At 35.1% G+C, this 17,544-nt stretch overlaps 1 protein-coding gene across 2 annotated transcripts in view; it reads left to right on the top strand.

Annotated features, from left to right (window-relative positions):
- LRP1B (LDL receptor related protein 1B) overlaps nt 1–17,544 on the top strand; it is a 1,943,477-nt gene that overhangs the window by 331,392 nt on the left and 1,594,541 nt on the right. The gene's annotated exons all lie outside the window — the stretch shown is intronic.

The following is a 17,544-nucleotide window of genomic DNA, read 5'->3' as shown; positions in this document are numbered from 1 at the left end:
GGGTAGGAGCAGTCCCCTGAATATTGATAGTGGTATTTCTAGAACTTCTCATGTCAACCTGTGCTCCTCAGGCAACCAGGTATGCTGACATGTCAATATCATCCCCAGAGTAACCACATAGTCGTATAAAGCTAATGTGAAAATCCATCTTCATTGAAATGCATCTTCATTGCTTGATATTGTAGAAATAACAATTATTGGTTTCATTTTCCATTTTCGTCTATCCATTTACAAGTCTTGCAGACAGTTTTGAAGAAAACCTTGCTGTTAGAGGCAGATGCTTATTAATTTCCTTTATGTTCGACAGTCTTTTTAAGGTTTCTCAAATAGTGAATACTTGAATATTCGCAGGAATTGCTTCTCTTTAGTTTGAGCTGGTCACTTTTTCCACAGGAAGAGGTTATAGTCATTTCCTGCTACATTTCTAATTTTCACCAGTTTCACTAGTTAACTCCCAAAAACCTTTAAAAACTCTTTACTAGACTCCTTATAGCATAGACAAGGTTCTCAGCAGATAAGTTAAAAATAAAAGATTCATAGGAAAAATTCTAACGGATAAATTGTGATAAACCCATATAGAGGAATATTATTTGGTAATAAAAAGGAATGAAGTACTGATACATGCTACAACATGGATGAACTTTGAAAACATGCTAAGGGGAAGAAGCTCATCAAAAAGGATCACATGTTTTACGATTCCTTTCATATTATACAAGATGCAAAATAGGCAAATCTATAGAGATAGGAAGTGGGAGAGGGGTTGCCAAGGGCTAGGTAAGGTGGGACACAGGCAAGGGAATGAGGAATGACTGTTATTGAATATATGGTCTTTCGGGGGTTGATGAAAATGTTCTTAAATTAGATTGTAATGATGCTTGCGCAACTCTGTTGATATGTTTTAAACATGGGAATGTACATTTTAAATGGGTGAATTATGTCGTGAATTATATCTTAAAGGTGTTTGAAAAGGGAAGATAAATCTCAATATTGTGCATATGGATGAAGAAATATAGGAATGTGGAAAAACAATAATAATAAATGCTTTGGCCTTACATTATACAAGTAGTGAGACCATATTTCAATATCCCAACTCTTTTTAAGCTTTAGCCCTCTCCTTTTCAAGTGCTATCTAGAAATGAAATTCTGTCCTCTTGAGCTACAAGGAAAGACTGTCATAGCATAATCAGAGTAAGAGTCAAGTTCTTGCATTCTGCCCTGATCCTCCTGTGAATTCTGTGATGGAGAAAATAACAAGGACATGATATAGATTTGCAGAATTCATATGCAGGAAAGCCAGAGTGGAGGGGAAACACCATAGAAGTGTGTGACTGGCACAGTGCAATAGCAGTTGAGAAGAAATGGTGACATGGCAAACCTAGGCCAGAGTCTCCTTCATGCTGGTAAAGAATGATGAGCAAGGATGTTCCCTTTGTGCTCAAGAGGGAGCTCAGTGGAGAAGCAGACTGGAGAGCTTTTGTGTCTAAAGGGGCAGTAGTAACCTGTGTAGTCAGTAGGTAAAGTCCAGAGAAAAAAGAGACCTCTCAATGCATGTCAAAGTAGGTGATGACAAATTCTCCGCCGTCCTCCTATGCCCACTCCATGTCTCTAAAAACGTGGCAGATACCCAGCAGGCCCACACCAGTGTACCAGGCCTGTATGCAGTGACCAATATTCACCCTGATTGATTAGACGTCTACTCAAAATGGTCGAAGTCTCCACTGCAATGCTGTTAAATATTTGAAGAGCCACCCTGCCTATAAGGTACATACCACCTTTCTGTAAAAAGGGGGTCACCGAGTTTAGGGGCTTTTAGCAGGTGGAGTCTTCAAATTGGAAATTGCATGTCAGTTAATTAAAAATAGAGATTGATATTCTGCTTACTTAGTTTGTGAAATAAAATTCATACTTGCTCAAGATATTTTTGGCAGTTGTTTAAATATATAGTCCTTTCTTCTCCAATAACATTTGATGGATTCAAACTTAAAATGTTTCTTCACTTTGGCCATTCATATTTTATCCTGTAACATTAAAATTGCTGAATATCCTTAAAGGCAACACCGAAACTTCTCTTTATTAATCAGCCACATAACAAAGACAGAGAAATAACTATTTTTTGTACCTGTTTTATTCATTTAATCTATTCAAGATATTTAGATTTATATTTAATTAGCCTGTTCCATATAAATGGTTTCCATCAATACCAATTGAAATTTGGACATGCATAGAAAAAAAGCGTTATGAAAATATCAGTCTTTTGCAAATTTAAATTTCTCAATCCAGATGTTCACCATTATCATTTTCTGTAATCACAGTACTTTATAATGTGTTGTTTTATGATATTCACATGCATCATCACTAATCTACATAAAATAATTGCATAATTTTATACGATTGTATACATTTGATATGAAAGATAAATATTAACAATGGAAAACCTTGGAGACTGATTCTTAGGAAGGATAATTTTGTGCTCAGTATATGAACAAAAGTATGTTCACATCTTTGAAGACAAAGTATGTTGTATCTACAAAATATTAGATAGAAAGAGCTGATGCAATAGTTTTTCTCTGAAATCCTCTTAGCTTTGAAATGATAGACCACTCTAGCGTAGAATTTATTGTGATATTGTGAAATCTCTGAAGTGACAAAATTCTAACAGGAATTAAATGGATATTGTTTGGGAAGAAGAAAATCTTTACTTATAAAATGCTTTAGAAGGAAAACATATGTATGGAACAATAAGAAATCCTGGAAACTAAATAAAATTTAGATATTTAGAAATCTGAAAGTTTATCGAGTCCGTATTTTCCTTCTCTTCTGTGTGTGTTTGTGCCCAGGCTCTAGGATATTCTCTAGTATTCATGAAGCGGCAGTTAAAATTCACTGACACCAACACACATAGAAAACTGTTGTGTGAGGTTGACTTACAACTAAGCTGATTTCATGTTGGGAATTATCTAAAATACACAATGAGAATATTTTAATAATTTGTAATCTTACCATTGTATATGAGAAAGGACTTTTAGGCATAAAAATGAAAGCCTTTATTTCTGCATATTATTTAAAATAATTTTTCAAGTGTCTAAATAAAAACTAACACCAGTTTTAGGTTCTGTGAGGCAATGAGAATAGAAAATCAGGGAAATCGCCATCTTCCTACTTGTAGCTTTCAACCCAGTGTTGGTAGCATAGCATGTGATCAGAATGAAAATAAATAGCAGAAGTGTTTATTTAGAGAATGAAAGCTTGGTACCACCTGTAGCAGGAACGTCTTCTTGAAAGGCACTTTTATTCTGAGGTATTCAAAATTTAATTCCTTCTAGAATTTTCCGTGGAATGCTTAATGATACTTCCTTTTCAACACTCGGCTCCAGCTGATGTATGATATTTTCTGGAAATCTGACATCATTATACTTAAAACTAGATTATTTCTTTTAAAGAAAGGAAGGTATTAGCCATGCTACTCAACCTTCTTCCCTATTTCCCGCCCATTCCCCTTCACAGAATCATTGAGTGAGTTCCTCAGTCACAGATCATGTTTTGGACATAATGACTCATTGTGACCAACAAAGGAGAATAAAAATGTCCTAAGCTATATTTGCAAGCTGGACTCTTCTCTGTCCTGTCCTTCTACAAGGGTCAGCATGCTTTTTCTGTAAAGACCAGATAGGAAATATTTAGGCTTTAAAGGCCCATATGATCTCTGCTGCATATTCTTTGTTTTTTATTTGTTTTTCAGTTTGTTTTGAAAACCTTTAAAAGGGAGGAAGAAAACAAAATCTCTCAGCTTACAGTCTGTACAGTAATAGGCCACAGGTCAGATTTGGCCAGCAGGCTATATAATTTGCCAAATCTTTGTTGTAGTAGCGTAGCTGAAATATATCTGCTATACAGTTGAGGCAGGTCTGTGCTCAGGCACTGCTGCTACATGGAAGAGCATAACCTCACACAATGATGAATGCACGAAGCACGGAGTTTTGTTTGCATCCACCAGTCGTGGTGCCAGACTGATGCAATATGGTGTAGTCTACATATGCTGGGTTTTATTTCCTTCTATTTTTGCATACTTCCTTATTGGTTAGAATTGCATTTGACCGCATGTTATAGAGACAGTGACTTAACTGGATAGGGGTTTTCTTTCTTCATAAAAAAGTTGCAAAAGTGGATAATTCAGAACTGATATGACAGATTCAGAATGACAACAGGCTTCTTCTCTTTCCTTACTCAGTCCCGTATCCACAGTATGGCTGCTTCTCCCCTAGTAGATAACCTCATTTTGGACAACCAGAAGGAAAAGAGTAAAGGGAAAAGGCAAATGCCAGTTGAGCCTCTCTGTTAGGAAAAGGATAAATTTCACAGAAGGCAAACGTAGTAGATCTCCTTCACCAGAATGGGTTATATGGGGCATGGCGCAATGAGTATTGTCAACAAGACCTGTTGCTTTCCAAAACAATATTTGGGGTTCTGCTAGTAAAGAAAAGGGGAGAAGAGATATTGGGCAGGCAAAGGAACTTGGTAGTATGTACCACAGTGTCCCTTCACTCTCCTCCTTGGCTTCTGCTGCATAGGAGATGTATGCATAGTGCGTGATCACAGCAACTGCTTGGCTCCAAGGCTCAGTTTTTCCATGAATATCTTTGCTCCTGGAAAACTAATTTCACTATATTGTGCCTCCATTACCCCATCTGTACAATGGAAATGATAGTACCTGCCTCACAGTAAAGTGCTCAGAATAAGTGCCTATTCCATAGTAACATTCCTTCTCCACTCCATACCCCATCTGCCTTCCAGATGCCCAGAGCACCAGTGATGCACCTTACCTTGAGGTTCTTTTGATACACCATCCAACTGCCCCCTCTCGGTGGATCCTCTCTCATTCTTGCTCAAAACCTAACTGAAAGTCAGTTCTATTCCCTAAGGACATGGCTAGGAAGAGGTTTAATCTACACATGCTAATTCAAGTTAAGTTATAAATAATTTTTAATGATCAGATATATTAAATTCAAACACTGGAATAAATTTGGTATAGAAATTATTTGGGGGCAGGTGACTTTTTCTAGGAACTCTTCCAAAAACACTGATGTGTTGAATAATTGACTAAATTTGAAATACATGTATTAAAAAATACAATAGTCAAAAGTATTAATTGACACTGAAGTCCTGAAATGTAAATAATATCTCATTTTTAAAAAATAAAGAAGTTGAGTTTATAATCCTTCTTTCCCCTTCTAAGTTAGCTCTTGTTAGGGAAAGCAGAGTTTACATTTCTTTGAACTTGCCTTCCTTTTTTGAAATACTGAGATAAAGCAGGATCCAATTCCTAAAAGAATCCTTCAGGCCACCTAATTTAAAAATACATTGTCATTTGAAAATCATGGAAGGCCATCCCAGAAGTGTTGTTTCACACTGGCTTTGGGAGTGATCAGTTCTAATTGAACAATGCAATAAAAAGAACAAGTCTCTTGGGTACTAGGAAGAGAAGCATCTATGAAAAATGAAAATGTCTATAAGTCATTAGGTGAGATGTGAATCTGCATGAATTGACCAATGCTTCTATCATGTTTCCGTTGTTGTGAGATTTTAAACCTTATTTAGGTAGTAGGATTTTAATGAACTTCTTATATTCATACACTGACCTTTCCCCTTGGATATAAGACAGAAATCCTTTTATAATTTCCTTCTGAACTTTCTATCTTTGACATAGGTCAGAGAAATAAAACAGAATTCTGGTGGGAGGTTATTAGCAAACAGATACTGCCCTTTAAAATTATATAGTAGAATAAGGCACTGAAAGTAGACTATCGGAACTACAAAACAGATAGAAGTATGGTCCGTGTTTCTAAGTAATGGTGATTTAGAGGTCACTTTGCAATGAGCTAATATATGAGAGTCACAAAGCTAAGCTTTTCGTTAGGTAGAAAAGCTGAAATGATCTTACAGATTAAAGGGAAAGCATATGAGACCCATGAGGACAGTTTACGTCTCTTTCAATCTTTTTGTTTTGTTCTTCATTTTATTCTGAGACTCCTCTCTTCAGCAGTAGAGAGGCCAAAAAGCATTGACCCTTCTTTAATAATAAAAAGACTCCCACTTAAGAGTTGATATGCAGGGGGGATAGGAAGGTGGGGATCAGTGTAATTGTGAATTGAAAGGGCCTAACACTGGTACGTTTGCCCAGTACAGTGGGGTCGGAGTAGGGAGTGACATTTCTCCTCATTCTGCCCTCACAATGCACTAATGGGTCTCTGAGAGTCTGCCTCTGCAATTTAAAAAAAAAAAAAAGGTTGATTGCAGGCATAGGTGATGGAACTGCAATTCACACAGGCATAGCGAGCTCAGCAATGACAAAAGCCTCACCTTTTCACTCAAGAAGTCACTGCTTTTCGGTCTTCTGATCCAAGACCACAGGTCACAGAATAAAAGGGGACACATGTCCCTTAGGCAGGACTATAAACTATGGAGAATGAAAACTTTGAAATGAGGTAAAATAACAGGGGTGAAATGAAATACAGGAATTCTAGAAACAACTGGTGAAATCTCCTTGGCTTAAAGGATGATGTACTGTAAACAAACGCTCTTGCAGGACTCTACAGGGACAAAGCTGAAGGCTGAGCAAGGAGTCTTCCCAGAACCTATTCAATCCATCATTTATCTATAACTAATCTAGCATTTGGGGTTGTGGATGAAGGCTTCTTACCTTTCATGGGTGAGCACATTTCTTCCCGGAGGATGCTTTATTCTTTATAGTCAGTGTATAAAATTTACATTTGACTTTCACTCAGAAGTGCTTCTAAAATGACATATTTTGCTAAATGAAGCACTAAAGGATGTTCTAAGAACTTATTTTTAATGGTGATGCCTTTTTTTCTCTCTCCCTCTCCCCATGTCTTCCATCATTCTACCCTGAAATACCTTTACTCTCTGCCTATGGAATTTTCAGTAGGAAAAAGCATCTCATCAGTTTACTAGCTGCTATATTGGCCCTGTTGAAGTTCAGGCAATATAAATGATTTTGGGGTTTTTTTTTTTTTTTTTTCTCGAGAAACTTCATAACATTAGCTTTTCTGATTTTCAGGATGGCAGAAATTGCTCTCAAAGGAGAAAAGTTCAGGCAAAGATAGGTGAAGAAGGGCTTGGGTAGGAGGGATCCAAACCTTGTAGTTTCTATTTTTGTACTGAAGAAAGATACCTTGGGAGGGAAGAGTATGCTCATATTATTCACTGGTCAACCCTGAAAGATCAGATACAAGAGAGGAGAATCCCTCAAACTGAAACACATTTTCCTCGGTACCAAGCGGCAAAGAAGAAAACAAAAACACTTCCCAACACCTCTGACTGAGTTGCCAACAGAAAAGTAATTGTTAATATAAAATACTCATCTTAGAATTCAGCATGAATTTAGCAAGTGGGTGGCCATTTGGAAGCAAACAAAAGAGGCCTCAGAGGAAACCAACCTCGCAGACTTCTTGATCTTGGACTTATGGCCCCCAGAATTGTAGGAAAATAAATTTCCGTTGCTTAAGCCATCTAGTGTATCGTATTTTGTTATGGCAGCCCTACCAGACAAATTCCACATCCTACTATATATCTATTAAAAGTTGATGTATTTTAATACCAGTGTAAGAAAAATCCAGCAATTAAAAATTTCTTAAATTTTTCTTGAGGATATATACTAAATATTACTAAATTCTAGAGTACTAATGTTATAGACATTATAAGCCTATTAAAGAAATGTGAAATGAAATCACCAGTTTCTAGTGGGGTAAAGGTAGTTACAAACCTTTAAAAACACCTAATGTAATTATACAGAGTTACTATGCAAATGAAAAAGCACTTCTCATTGAAAATCCACTGAAAAATTCTATACTGCAAATATATGTTTTTTTCAAGCATTGATAGATGATGGGTTGCTCCAAACTTTTCAAAATTAGGTTTGCCTGAGACTCGTCCTCCTGGTGATCTAGCACATGCAGATGGAAGTGCAAATACTGGCTATCTTTGCAAAGCCATCTCATTACAACACAAAAAACAGGCCAGGTGCAGTGGTTCAACCCTGTAATCTCAGTGTTTAAGGAAGCCGAGGCAAGAGGATTACTTGAGCCCAAGAACTCAAGGCTGCAGTGAGCCATAAGTGTGCCACTGCCCTCCAGCCTGGGTGATAGAGCAAGATCTTGTCTCTAAAATACATAGAAACACACACATGCATGCATATATAAACAAACTTGTATACTTGACCTAAGTACCATTATTTTCTGAGGAAAACAGTAGAAATGTATAACAGATGTATACGTCCAAACATGCATGTAATTAGTATTCTATATTAGGTTATAATCTATATTAGATTATTGTAATTTTCAATTCTGAATCGATCATTGGGTTAGGCAATAAAGTCTATGAATTTGACAGTAAAAAATGTTTCTTTCTCCACAGGGGCTTTTGCAGAATTTTGTTGCATTTTGCTTTCAAATGTGCACGTTAGGCAATTCGATTTTGAAATAAATGATACATTATTCACTTTCACTTAAATCGTGAAAAATATTTTGTCGTTGAACTACATTTCTCATAATATATAAGTGCTTTTTATTTACAAAAACTAGAAACCATTCAATCAATCAGCAGCTATTTATTGGGGGACTACTGCATCAAGGTGCTTCTGAGCACATAAAAGCAACAACAATTTATTCCATGCCTTTTCATGTGCCATAGCTTTAACCTATGCTAGTTTTTTTCTCATTTTATCTATTCTGGTTAAATGCTATTCTTTCCATGATAAAGAAGTTAATGTTTATGATGAAGATTAATGATGATTCCTGACACGAATGCTTCATATGTGCCAGATGCTGTGCTGTGAAGGTTACATAGATTATCTCCTTTGATCCTGACAAAAACCCTGAGCAGAGTGTCAGGTACAGTTGCTCAGGTTGTCCAAGGTACTGGAGTGACATAAATATTTCACATAGCATGGGTGTATATATTTTCTCACAAATGGAAATAAATTATCTTGAAGTGGAGGCAATATTTTCTAACTTGCATGAAGACACAATAGGAGATTGGTGACCCTACTTATGATAGTATTCATGGTCCCCTTTTACAGGGGATAAAAATAAAGCGAAAGGAAATTTACTTAAAGTGATTAAGTGATAGAGCTACAAGTGAACACTGCAGCATGCTATACAGACTGAAGTTCAAGGGATTACCAGGTTCAACATCTTGATGCTTAGTGGAGCAAGATTGTCATGCATGCCTGTGTCACACTGCACTCAAATCAACCTGCTTTCCATGATGCCATACAACCTCATGTACTTATGCTATCCAGACATATGTATGTTCAGCCATTCAGTTTAGACACAACAGATTTTAATTGAGCGACTACTATATGACAGGGCCTGTGGTTGATATTGGGAATAATAAGATAAATATGCCAAAGATGAAAGAGAGATGTAGTAATAATTTGAGAGAAGATTTAAATTGTTTATTTGCCAATTAGAAAGGATATGATCATAAGGGTATATATGTTACTGTGGTAATAAATGTATAATTTATATAGGTTAATATTTATATACACATGCACATGAAGTTTGTGTGTATATAAACAAATTAATCTGGAAAAAATAAGTATAATATGATCTTAGCCTCTCTCTCTGTCATACACACACACACACACACACACACACACACACACACACTCTTTAAAAACAGATTGTTAAATGTAACAGTGAAGATTCTGGATTTTTAAATCAGTTTTCTTATTTTTGTGTAATAAATTACCACAAATTTAACATGTTGAAACCCATTTATTATCCCTCAGTTTTGTGGTTCAGAAGTGAGGTGGGATCAAATGGGTTTTCTCCATAAGGCCTCACAAGGCTGAGATCAAGGATTCCCTCAGGCTGGGGACTTCTCTAGAGGGTGTGAGGAAGAATCGGTGTCTTGGCTGAATTCACTTTCTTGTGGTTTTAGGACCAAGGACACATTTTCTTTCTGGTTGTCAGCTGCGGCCACGCTCAGCAATTAAAAGCAATCTACATGTCTTGGCGTGCAGCCCCTCCATTTTCAAACCAAGCAATGGTGTGTCAAAACCCCCTCACGTTTCATGATTCAAATCCCTGGCTTCCGCTTCTGTGGCCAAATGGGGCAAACACTCTGTCTTTAAAGACATCACATGACTAGAACACTTAACTATCTAACTTTTGTCACGGAATGTGATATAATCCTAAGAATGATACTCACAGCTTCTACCCACATTCAACAGAGAGGGCGTTAGATAAGGGTGAGGGTCATTGGGAGTCATTAGAATTCCAACTGACATAGTGTATTCGTCTGGGTGGGCTGCTTTAAAAAAATACCACAGACTGGGTGGCTTAAACAAAACTCGTTTATATCCTCGTAGTTCTGGAGGCTGGAATTCTGAAATCAAGGTCTTGGTAGGGTTGGTTTCATTCTTCGGCCTTTCTTCTTGGCTTGCAGGTGGCTGTCTTCGTCTAGTGGCTTCACAGGGTTATCCCTCTGAGTGTATCTGTGCCCTAATCTCGTCTTCTCATAAGGACACCAGTCATACTGGATTAGGGCCCACCTATGAAACCTCATTTTACCTTAATTACCTCCTTAAAACTCTATTTTGAAATACAGCCACATTCTGAGGTACTGTAGTTTAGGACTTCAACATATGAATTTTGGGAGGACCAATTTAGCCCATAACATACAAGATAATTTTGCTTTGTAAAATATATTGTTTTTTTTTTTTTGAGACGGAGTCTTACTCTGTTGCCAGGCTGGAGAGTGCAGTGGCACCATCTCGGCTCATGCAACTTCTGCCTCCTGTGTTCAAGTGATCCTCCTGCCTCAGCCTCCTGAGTAGCTGGAACTATAGGCGCCCACCACCACGCCCAGCTAATTTTTGTATTTTTAGTAGAGACGGGGTTTCACCATGTTGGCCAGGATGGTCTCAATCTCTTGACTGTGTGATTCACCCGCCTCGGCCCCCCAGAGTGCTGGGATTATAGGCGTGAGCCACCGTGCCTGACCTTTAAAATATATTCTAAGACATCTTTAGTCACCAGCTTATCTCATAAAGATTACTTGTTACTTGTTTTAAAAGTTGAATTTGATCCCTCTGCTTTTTATTGTGAACTTTAAGCTGACAGAAAAATCAGAAGAATAGTATGATAAACACCTGTATACACTGGATTTATCAATCATTACATTTTGTTACATTTTTTCTTCTTTGTCTGTCTCTAATACATATTTGTCATGTTCACATACATATACATTTGTATGTTTATACATGTTTTTTGCCAAACCATTTTAATACATGCAGACATGATGTGTTTACACCTAAATCTTTCTAAGAACAATACATATTCTTCTATAACCCTTACATAGGTATAGTATTGTATAATATCTAATTCACATTCAAATTTCTCCAATTGTCCCCAGAGTATTATTTGTAATTATTTTACCGAATCCAGGATCCAACCAAGGATAATGCATTGCCTATAATTGTCATAGGTTTCTAGTCTTCTTTAATCCAGAATATGTTCCAGCTTTTCTTTTATTATGATATTGATATTTACCTATAGAATGTCACACAATCAAGGTTTTTCTGGCTGTTTTCTGACCCGGTAAATATTTTCCCAATAATATGCCATAAGTTACGGTACACTTTCTTCATTGTGTTTAATCAAAGGATAGGTTGGTTTGATGCTGCTTAATAGCTTGGTTACCAACATTAAATTACAACAAAATGCTTATCGGAACATAAGGCGTAGCTCTAAACCTCATAGCTAAGTAGTTCAAGATAGAAGGAGTCTTGTATGGTTCTAACTACTCCATTAGGAAAAGGACTTAGAAAACAATAAAACTTAAGACGTTAGAATCGAGCATATCCTTATGTTATTTGAATTTGAAAATATATACCAAAAGAAGAATGGGACTGATAAATTTGAAGTTTGCATTTTTTGAATTGTGTCACTCACCCTCCCTTTCCCCTGCCCAAAACCTTATATTGGATTTTTCTAGTCTAGCTAAATACGACACACAGAATAACTGTTACTTCTGTTTCAAGGAACAAATACTCGGTTTCCCTCATGACACTGTTAGAATCCTTAAGGACAGCAATCTTTTCCTCTCTTTGTGTCTCCATCCATTGTTCTGCATACGGTGAGCAGCCTGTACCCTTTTTTTGCCTGAGATTTAAAAAATAAGTCCATAGGCAGTTTTAGATATGATACAGAACACTTGACCTCTCTGAAGATATATATATATACACATATATATATATATAGATACATATATATGATTATTTTCAAAGTTAAACTTTAGTTGGAAGTTTATTTGACTAGGTACCTTCTTTATAGAATTCATGAGTCACAGAATTACATCCAACATAATTTAAGAAATTTACACAATTGCTTTGTGAACTGCTTTCTTCACATAAATAAGGAAAAAACTCCTTGAGACACGGACAGTCTACCTTTTAGAATTTTTTCATCCAATCTTTCTTTTACTACTGTCAACAAGTTTTTTGTATATATATTTAATTGGTTCAGCAATGCAACAATCGAATGTAGTATTTCAAAAGGGAAAGTAGACCCTGAAGAAGATATCATTTCACACACACACAAAAAATTTCTCCCAAAGATGGTTGTTATGTGAGGCCCTACTCTTTGATGATAGTGAAATAAAATATTTGAATCTGCTTTACAGCTGCAAATGCAAGAGAAAATGTTTGCAAGTAGAGGAACCTATAATATAGCCGTCTCTGTGATGTTGACAACTGTCAGGATTTCAGCCAAATTGAGTATTGATGACTCTGCATTCCTACTGGAATCTTTTCACATGTCATACAAAGCCAAAAAAAAAAAAAAAAAAAGAATAAAATGCTATCTGTATGTTCAGATTGAAATTGAAGATAAAGAATAAAAGAAAGAAAAAAGAAATCCAAATCCATACTGGTCCTAGTTTTTTGTTTGTTTGTTTGTTTTTTAAAGAGCCTGCCTAAAATAGCATCCAAATTGAGGCAAGGCAGATTAGATACATCTTACAATCCTAAACCAGAAAGCAGTTTATAAATTTAACAAGATATTAATGATACCTTCATTGTTATAGTGATGGATATGTGTGTGCAAATAGTTTACCTTCAAGGTAAGTGGATTCTTGAAGGTATGAACGTTGAACTTCTGCACTTCGATTGGAACCATGTAATTGGGTTGGCATTACCACAACTATTTTTCTAATAATCTTTAAGTATTTCTTTCATTGATAAATAGAAATAAAAGTATATAGTAAGTTTGGCATTTGTTTTAAACTTTTGGGGATTGACTGATATTTGACAGAGTGAGAGAATTGTTATTCCTCAAAAACTGATTTAACAAATTAGATACCTGTTCTATGCTCAAGGAATCACAGCAATTGGATTGGCTATCAATAATATACTATTAAGTAGCTGAGATTGGTTTGTGTTTAAGATTTAACCCATGAATAAACTGGACCTCTGCAACCCACTGTGAGTCGCATCCTTTGTGATCAAGATTCAGATGGCCAGGTTCATGTTAAATTTTGCTTAAAGATATATATATATATATTTTGCTCCTAGTTTTCATTCTCTATTTCTTGATAGTGAAAAGTTGATTTACTGGGCACTTTTAGATGCAATGAATTAAAACTGGTTCAGCCTGCATACATGACAGATGGAAAAATAAAAATAAAATACTAGTGCAGTGAGGTAAAGCAACAGGTTTAAGGACACATAGTTAATAAACATCAGAACCGTGAGTGGAATTGACATCCCCTTGGCTTACACCTTCTTTTCTGTTCTTTCCAATTTGCACATGTGCCACCCAGTAATATAGTTTTAAACCTTTTTTGTACTGATTGCCTGTCATTATTTATCAAAATAATAACAATGGAATCACTACAAAACGTGGACTCTGAAATAGTAATTTGTAACTAAATTGCTAAACTTAAAATTAATGTAGATGTGTATCCCTACACTAACTTTGGCCTTTGCTTCCATCTTCCCTCAAGGGCTGCTATGCACATTCACGCATGTGCAAACACACACATGCATGTACACACAACATAATATTTTTCTATGAAAGGAAAATTATCTGGTTACTTGAGTGTGGCTTTTTCATGTGATAGTATGGAGACTAGGAGATTATGATCAGCATAAAAAAAAGTATAAATGGTACTCACTTTGTTTAACTTTCAGAAAGATATCCTAAAATAAGGGATGAATAACTGGGTATAAAACCATTAGATCGTACTACGGTGCTTGCCAAATACTCTTTCAGACTCTTTTAAACTTACAAACAACACTCAAGAAAACACTGTAGATCAATTAGCTTTTCTTTTACTTCTCAACAACCTAAAAAATAATCTCTTGAAAAACAATTAATACTAATTTACATTTAACTCAAGGTCTCATTTTCAATACGTTTGCAACTCCATTATTTTCACCGAGAGGCAAATCTGTGATAGAAATACTGATGGACCGTAAAGAGAATATTTCCAAGCTCTGATAAAAATAATACTACCCCAATATAGTTGTGTGTACCTGTCCCAAAATGCCATGTTCCTTACACTTTAAAAACAATCTGATGACATTTTTGACATATAATTTCCTGAGGACAGTTTTAAGAATTATTCTTTGGACTTTGGTCATAGGACTTTATTTCGTTGGTACTGTGGAACTATAAGACATCATTTATATACTTTATTAAAATATTTTTGAAGTTACAGGAAAGGTGTAAAAAAAGTCTGTTATATATGGAGAATAGAAGGCTCTCATTAGCACCATACCCTAAATATCTTATGTATCATAAAATTATATGTTCTTATATATATCACATATGGTGATCAAAGTACTTATCTGTAATTTTTAAGAAATAGTATGTCAATTATTTTTCTTTCATTATTTATGCTCATTTGTAGAAACTCACACCTGAAGAGTTGCTTCAGGTAGATTTTGCCAGGAACTAGAGCCTTTCAATCTGAACAGATTTTAATCAGGTCTGACAGCAAAAGAGCTTCACCTGGTATTTTATTTACCTTGAGATTTGTAATAAGGTGATTTATAAGAGGGATTTAGGTTTTACAAAATGTGAGGCATTTGTCTTGATATAATAATAAGCCTCTCCTGATATCAAAAATAATCAATACTTTCCTGTTTTCCTTACTGCAAAAATGTGAAGATGCAAAGGGGAAGAGTTTTCATTAACCATGGCCTCTCATGGAGACTGATATCAAAGTGAAAACCCATTCATGAGTGTCATGCCCACATTCAAGATGTGGGGGTAAAAGTTACTTTCTCTCTAGACTGAAATATTCATTCTAAGGATGAGAATTTAAAAAAGGCTGATGATTAGATGACCTAATTCCAATAGTATTAATAATATGCTTGCTTTCAATGCATTTTATTGTTTTTAAATTTACTGTGTTATTTTGTCTTAACTTTTAACTCCCACAATTAGATCCATTACTTATAAAAAGGAAACCAAAGCTACTTGGTTAACAAGTTCAGTTTCGATAATATTCCAACTTAATTGGAATAAGTAAGGATAAAAACTCCTCTCTATGTATAGATAAAAAAGAAAATGAAGAGGAAAAAGAAGGGAAATGCATTTAGATTCCAAAGAAGTGCCTCAGATTCTAATTTAATTGTAATTGATACATGTTAAAACAAATATAAAGTGAAGAATTTAAAGTTTCATAAAATAAATGATGAAATATTTATAATATCAATAGCGATATTTTAATAAGTTGTTCATTTGCAATAAAAATAGTAGTTATATATTGGAAAGAGTTTTTGTATGCTATTCTCTATAATGAAAAAGCAAATAGTACAATTTGGAAATTTGGCAGCATTAATTTTTGTATAAAAATAATTCTGATAACTTTGAATGATTTTTAAATTATAATCTATTACTATTCTTTTTTAAAGTGTTGTGCTTATGCCACTTAACCTTGCAACCTGGGACCAGATAAACCTGTTATAGAAACTCTCATTATAGTAATGACATGTTTGGCCTTTAGGCACTACACAAAAGTGTTCAATGTGTTTAAGTAGTAGTAGAGTGTTACCCTTTATTCCAGGAAAAATGTGTTTAAGTGTAATAACTGTTTCTCCTTAGCGTTACTCATAAAACCCATTGTCATTTGAAAGCAGATGGTCTTTTAGAATGAAGAACATAACACTATTTTAAAAAAGCAAATTTGTGATTTAAAACAAGTATTTAGCGATTTCATTAAGCATGCAATATGAAGCTATTTTAATCAGCAAAAAGATACTTGACTATGAACAGAGAAGAAAGGAATGTTTTTTCCACAATGTGTAATGTACAACCATGAAATAAAAGAATGACTTGCTGTAACAAGCAGTGGAGTCAACCAAAATGTAATTTATCCTTTTTAACAAGGCAGCCGATAGCATCTAAAATGGTAGGCAAGTAAATGATCTCTTAAAAACTTTATTCAAAAATTTTTATTATTATCAATGGACTGCCTATGATGGAGACATATTATAAGAATGTTTTCTTTTTCAAGATATTTTTCTTAATCTTTGAAATAATTAATTATGTATTTGTCTTGAACTATTTATTTTCCCTTTTCATTGATATCATAACATAAGCAGACCTCAATTTAGCTACGTGGAATGTCATTACACTATTTGTTCCCTGTAGTCTGAGACCACATTGGTTCCCTGTGGTTCTGATTTGTGTGTCATAGGATGGATCTCATAGAAATAGAAATGAAGTGTCCAGTTTTATAATAACTAGGAATACGTGCTATTTATTTTATCTTTTAGGACATAGTCTTTATGAAGCATTAGGAAACTTGTTAGTGATTAGGAAAGTAGCTAACTCAGTCTATTAATATTGCCACAGCACAGCATGTATGTCTGCAGTCAAACTACACTACACAACACATGATTCATTTTAATTAAATAACGGACTCTCTAATGGAGTCTTTCACTAGTAATTTTTCATGATAAAACATATATTAAGATAAATGCAGGGCCCACAAGAGACTCCTTTCTGTCACCGAACATCTGCACTTTCTTTTTAAGGGAATGAAAATATGGATTCATAAATTATTATTTCAGTAGACAAGATTCTGAGTTTTGAATATCAAAAGTATGGATCTGAGATCCATGGCTCTGTACTCATATTTACTTTTCTTTTTTATTGTTCTTAGTTTATCCTTTCTTATTGTGCCTTGCTTAGTTATTGCCAGAAGCATTCCCTATGTTGCATTCCCTATGTTGCATTTATGTTATATTAAATTTTTACAATATAAACAAAGGGAATACTAGTGATGAAAATGGCATTTACGAGGAGGTGGAATTTTTTTTAAGTCTTGGGATTCAGCACTGATACCAAAAAAAACTTGAAAAATGAATGGAATATTAATTATCATGAAAAACTGCTTCAACAAAATGCAGCTACCAAACATGTGCACTTACTGAAGTTAATGGCATTTTGATTCATGGGAATCTATGTACTCTCTAGGAAAGCACTGGAAATCAGGAATGTGCTACCTTAG

This window comes from Symphalangus syndactylus, chromosome 22 (assembly GCF_028878055.3).
Source record: "Symphalangus syndactylus isolate Jambi chromosome 22, NHGRI_mSymSyn1-v2.1_pri, whole genome shotgun sequence".
Classification (NCBI taxonomy): Eukaryota; Metazoa; Chordata; class Mammalia; order Primates; family Hylobatidae; genus Symphalangus; species Symphalangus syndactylus.
Note: the sequence above shows the minus strand (reverse complement) of the source record. Positions and strands in the feature narration are given on the sequence as shown.